This window comes from Rhinolophus ferrumequinum, chromosome X, assembly GCF_004115265.2.
Source record: "Rhinolophus ferrumequinum isolate MPI-CBG mRhiFer1 chromosome X, mRhiFer1_v1.p, whole genome shotgun sequence".
Classification (NCBI taxonomy): domain Eukaryota; kingdom Metazoa; phylum Chordata; class Mammalia; order Chiroptera; family Rhinolophidae; genus Rhinolophus; species Rhinolophus ferrumequinum.
This window is the reverse complement of record NC_046284.1, coordinates 65,570,175-65,576,174: the sequence shown is the minus strand read 5'-3', so window position 1 is coordinate 65,576,174 and position 6,000 is coordinate 65,570,175. Positions and strand designations below refer to the sequence as shown.

At 43.8% G+C, this 6,000-nt stretch overlaps 1 pseudogene; it reads right to left on the bottom strand.

The window, feature by feature from the left end:
• Positions 1-1,013: 1,013 nt before the first annotated feature.
• Positions 1,014-6,000, bottom strand: part of LOC117012900 (kallikrein-1-like) — a 159,821-nt pseudogene continuing 154,834 nt past the window's right edge.

The following is a 6,000-nucleotide window of genomic DNA, read 5'->3' as shown; positions in this document are numbered from 1 at the left end:
CTAAGTTTTTGAGTCTAGCATTACTCTGATACCAATGCCAGATAAGAACACTAAGAAAAGAAAACTATAGGCCAGTATTCCAAATAAATATATATGCAAAAATCCTCAACAAAATAGTAGGAAACCAAATTCAATATTATATTAAAAGGATCATACACCATGATCAAGTGGAATTTATTGCAAGGACACAAGGATGGCTCAATATCCACAAGTCAGTCAATGTGATATGCCACGTTAACAAAATGAACAATAAAAATCATATAATCATATTGATTCATGCATAAAAACTTTTGACAAAATTCATCTTTTCATTATAATTTATGTGAACAAATTGGGTACAGAAAGAAGGTACCTCAACATAATAAAATCCACATATGACCAGCCCACAGCTAACATACTCAGTAGTTAAAAGCTGAAAGGTTTTCCTCAGTTGTTGCCCAACACGGACACATACTTCTTAACAGAATCCAAGGTGTCTCGACTAGAAGGTCCTGGTGGATCCCCACAAATTTGGGATCCCCCAGAGTCTGGGACACTGTGAGTTCAGATCTCCATGAATCCCCAGTCCAAGCAGTCTTAGGTCAGAGTGGTCTTGGGTTCGAGCGGTCTCAGGAGCAGTGGCCAGTTGCTCCCAGCCAAAAAGGTCGGATAAGTACGGGGAATAGCAGGGGGCCTTCTTGCAGGAAGATAAGGATGCCTGACGGGAAGATTGTGCTTTGGGGGGACATGAGCATAGGAAAGACATTCTTGCTGCAGAGGTACATGGAGCGGTGTTTCACTGACAGTCAGCACGGTGGGCACCTGAAGCAGTGGCGCTCCTTCAAAATCTCCATTTGGGACATCTCAGATACTGTGTTTTCATCAACATCCAGGCCAGACCCTCCACCAGCAAAAAACTCACAACTCATTGAAAACTCAGATGATGGTTAGCATTTTTAGCAATAAAGTATTTTTTTTTTTTAATTTTGATGCTTATCTGATTTTACTGGGGGTCAGGGACAGGGTGGGGGCATTCAGGGGTTGGCTGATTCAGTCCAGATCTCCTTGATCCAGTCCAGGAAGGGCAGAAGTTTGGTGAAGATACCAGGCATATTGGGTCGGCCACACGGGGTGTGTCCCTAGGATGTGATTCCTTGAAACACACCATCACAGATCAGCGGGCCCCCTGAGTCACCTACACAGGTGTCCTGGCCACCCTGCAAGTGTCCAGCACACAGCATGACGTCTGTCACCTTCTGGGGCTGGGCTTTGGCACACACATTGTTGGGCAGGAGTTTGAGGTCCACACACTGGAGTTTATCTGGGTACTCAACTACAAATGGATCTAGTGTGATGCTGCTCCAGCCAGAGACATAGCAGGTGCTCCCCTGTTAGGGTTCCCGGATGGGCAGGTCCAGGACCCTCACAGTATCTCTTAGCTGGGTGGGCTCTGCCAGGTGGAGCAGCATGAGATCATAGCTGTAGTCTTCTTCTGCATAGGTGGCGTGGTTCTTCAGGAGGCTCAGGTTGAGTTGAGGGTGTGGGAAACTCTTACTGACCTGGACCAACGGTGCTGTGTCTTCATTCTCAAACAGGCTGTGGTGACCCAGCCGGAGCTGGTAATTACTGGGGAGAGAGAGGGACCAAGGGAATGAGAAGAGAGGAGGGGAAAGGGAGAAGGGGCAGGGCAGCATGGGGGTGGGTCCCAAAGGAGAGAAAGAGAAACAAGGAAAAAAAACTGAGCATGAAAGGTTTAGAATCATGGAGAAATAGAGACAGTGAGAAAGCAAAAGAATGTGACAGTGGGAAAGGCAGATCCAGAGACAAAGAGAAAGGGAGTGAAAAACAGAGAGCTTATATAAAGATTCAGGGGATGAGAAAGGCAGAGGGAGAACAGAGATAGAGAGGTAGCAGAAAGGAGGCAGGACGAGGAGGAGGAGAAAAGACAGAGACAGTGAGAAACAGACAAGTGGAAGAAGCAGGAGAGAAAGAACAGAACAACGGAGGAGAGTGAGAAATAAACAAAGTGGGAAAGGGATGGAGGAAGTAAAGAGAGAGAATCAGCAATAAAGTATTTTTTTAAATTAAGGTATGTACATTGTTTTTTACGCAAAATGCTACTGTACACTGAATAGACTAGAGTATAGTATAAACATACCTTTTATTCACTGGGGAACCAAAAATTAGAGTGATTTGCTTTATTGCGATATTTGCTTTATTACGGTGGTCTGGAACTGAACCTGCAATATCTCGGAGGTGTGCCTGTATTTGTTAATTCATTACATATGTCTGTCTTCCCTCTATTCTTACCTTCATTTATAGTCTCTTTCTCTGGGAATATCCCCTCTCCTGGAGAAGTACATCTTCAATTTTATCCCATCTTTCAATGTCACTTATTTTGTGAAGCAGTCCTTGGTCATTATAGCAGAGGAAGAATTCCTCCTTCTTCCAGACTGTGCTACAAAGTAACCTGATGTTCCTTATTGTATTCTGACTTTTATCTATTTTTGTTACTCGTTTGTCTTTCCTTTGATTTACAAACTCCTAGAGAGAAAATTGGGTTTTCCATTTTTATATTCTCCATAGAATTTAGCACTTTACTCCACAGTACTTTTTAAGCTAAGTTTTTGCTGAATGAAATTGTTGAAAGCGATCGGAAAAATCTGGAGTGGCTGAAATTAGCTGTTTTATTTTCTTAACAGTGTATTGACTCTGAATGATAAAATCAGTGTAAAATATTATTGTCATGAGACCTATATTGGAGTTAAATTAGGCCAGTGAGTGCATGGTAAGTAAATATTGATCTGTGGCATTAATCATATGTGTCCTTAAAACATCTCTTTAGGAACTCATCTCTTTCGACTTTGATATCATTAAAAGTCTATTTAGAGATGAAGAATAGCACATCAGGACTTCTACTTCTGGGAAGATGGAGCAGATGTACTTTTCCCCAGTCTTCCCACTAATTACAGCTAAAAACTTTGAACATCATATACAAAAACATAAGACTCTTAAAAGTGGAGAGAAAAAGGCAGCCTGGCCAGGGACCTTGAGATCCAAAGAATGACACAGTGGTGAGTCCCTGGGTTTTCTTTTTGTCACATTTATCCCAGATTTGGAGCTGAAGAAGCCAGACGTTCATAGTGGTATCAGAGGAGACTGAGGAGGGAGACGCACTCTCATCCCTGCCAGGTGATAGTGAGTCCTCTCACTTTATGGTGCTGGTGACACTGTGAGCAACTTGGGCTTCTGTCTCCACCTGTCAGGAAAGAGGCAATGCTTACCTTAGCCCCCTCAGCCCCTCCGGGATGGCGTCAGAGGGAGCCAGCTAAACTGGAATGTTTATGAAAAATCCAGAATCCCACAGCATAGTATGAAAATGTCCAAGTTTCAATAAAAAAAAAATTAAAAAAAATTACTCATTATACAAGAACCAGGAAGGTCTCAAACTGAATCATAAAAGGTAATCAGTAGTTGCCAACTCTGAGATGACAGAGATGTTAGAGTTATCTGACAAAGATTGTAAAGCAGCCATTATAAGACTTCTTCAACGAACAATCATGAACACACTTAAATGAAAAACAGAGAGAGTCTCAGCAAAATATATATTTAAAGAAGAACCAAATGGAAAATTTTGAACTTAAAAAGTCAATAACCAAAATAAAAGGTTCAGTGGATGGACTCAACAGGTGAATGGAGGGAAGAGGAGAAGGGACGCATGACCTGGAAGATAGAAAAAAATAAACATTTTCCAATCTGAAATACAGATTGAAAATAGACTGAATGACAATGAACTGAGCCGCAGGGACCTGTGGGACCAAAGATCTAACATTGTATCATTGGAGTCCTGGAAGAAGAGAAAGGGTGAGGCTGACAAAACGTGAGCCAAAATAATGGCTGAAAACTCCCCAAATTTGGCAACAGACATACACTTACAAATCCCAGAAGCTAAGAGAATCACAGACAGGATAAATACAAAGAAATCCATTCCATGACACATCATAATTCAATTCTGAAAACTAAGGGACCAGTTAAAAATCTTGAAAGCAACCAGAGGAAAAAAAAGACAGCCAATACCTCATCAGAAACCATGGAAGCCAAAAGTAAGTGGCACAAGATTTTTCAAGTTCTAAAAGCAAAGATGAATAATATTGATATGTAACCCCTATTCATCTTAAATCCCAAAAAGTGACTCTGGAAAGACATGCTTCTATTATTTATGCCACCACCTTGATTCAGAACTTTTTAGTTGTTTTGTTTTTTAAATTACAGGCAGTAGAATGCTATTTAATAGGCTATTTCATATTTAGTATGCTATTTTAGAAAACCTGGGAGGTTTTTATTTCCACGTGAATTTTAAAAGTGTTTGACTTTGTAGTCTAAAAATTGGAACAAGTTTTACACAGATAACAGTTTTCGTTTTTGGGGAAAAAATTTTTTTCCCTCTAAGATCAGGAGCAAGATAAAAATATCTACTCTTGACACTTTTATTAATCACAGTACTGGAAGTCCTAGTCAGAGCAGTTAGGCAAGACAAAGAAATAAAAAGCACACAGGTCATGAAATAACAATAAAGTGTTCTCTATTTGTGAATGGCATGATATTATATATAGAATACCCTAAAGACTCCACCAAAAAACTGTTAGAACTAATAAAAGAATTCAGTATAGTCATCAAAACGGCGGCATGAGGGGAGCCTCTGGAAATCTCCCCTGGAATTTACAACAAATCAAACAACTATAAATCCACAAAGGACTCCCTGCACAGCAGACAGGCCAAGATGAAGAGGCCCACTACTGAATTCACCTAAAGGTGGGCGAATCACGCAAGCAGGGGAGGAGGAAAGGGACAAGTGCAGAGATGGAGCCGCGTGAGCACAGGACACAGACCTAGCTCAGTGCTCCGAGCTCGCTGCATCCCGGAACTACCACAGCTGCGGGAGAGGGAAGAACTCGGACTGCTAGGGCTCCGCTTATGGCCCACAGGGCTGAGGGGAAACCATATAACACGGCTGAACCCAACGCTCACGGCAGAGACCTCGGAGCAAAGACTGAAAGAAGAAGTCTGAAAATGGTGGTTTAAGCCCTCATTGCCGAGCAGAGAACAGAAGCCTTAGGCACTGAAACTAGCCGCCCCCTCCCTACCCTCCCAGACTTCGCCCCGCCCCCACCTGACCGGTGCTAGAAGCGGAAAAGTAACAGTGTCAGAAGAAAAGAACAGAATATTTGCTATTCTGAGAACTGTGGACCCCAGACACAGATTCGGAGCCCAACTAGTTCTGGCAGAGGGGAGGGAGTTGTGGAAGCAGGACCCGCTGTGGTGGTGGTCGCCGCCATTGCTCTGGGCCACCTCTCACAACTCACCCCGACCCTGGCCTCAACTATCTGGGGGGGATCCCTGCAGGAGTAAACAGAACTGCTGAAACATACGGGCTCTGAATCTGGTGCAGGAAGAGCTTTGGAACTTCAAAAGCTCTCCCCATACCCACAGGGACACTGCACCCTAAGACCCAGGCGAACTGTTAACAGAGGAGAAGCCCGTCTCCCAGGGAATCCCCCCATTGTGTGAGAAGCTGGAATAGGGCAAAGACAACAGGACTACAGTGTGTGAGAGAAAAAAAGGCTGCAGTCAGAGAGAAAACAAAACATTCTACCAGGGGCCAGCCTGGTGGCTCAGGCGGTTAGAGCTCCATGCTCCTAATGCCGAAGGCTTCCGGTTTGATTCCCACATGGGCCAGTGGGCTCGCAACCACAAGGTTGCCAGTTCCATTCCTCGAGTCCCACAAGGGATGGTGGGAAGCGCCCAGTGCAACTAAAATTGAACACGGCACCTTGAGCTGAGCTGCAGCTGAGCACCTGGATGGCTTAGTTGGTTGGAGCTCGTCCTCTCAACCACAAGGTTGCTGGTTCGACTCCCGCAAGGGATGGTGGGCTGTGCCCCCTGCAACTAGCAATGGCAACTGGACCTGGAGGTGAGCTGTGCCCTCCACAGCTAAGACTGAAAGGACAATTTGAAGCTGAA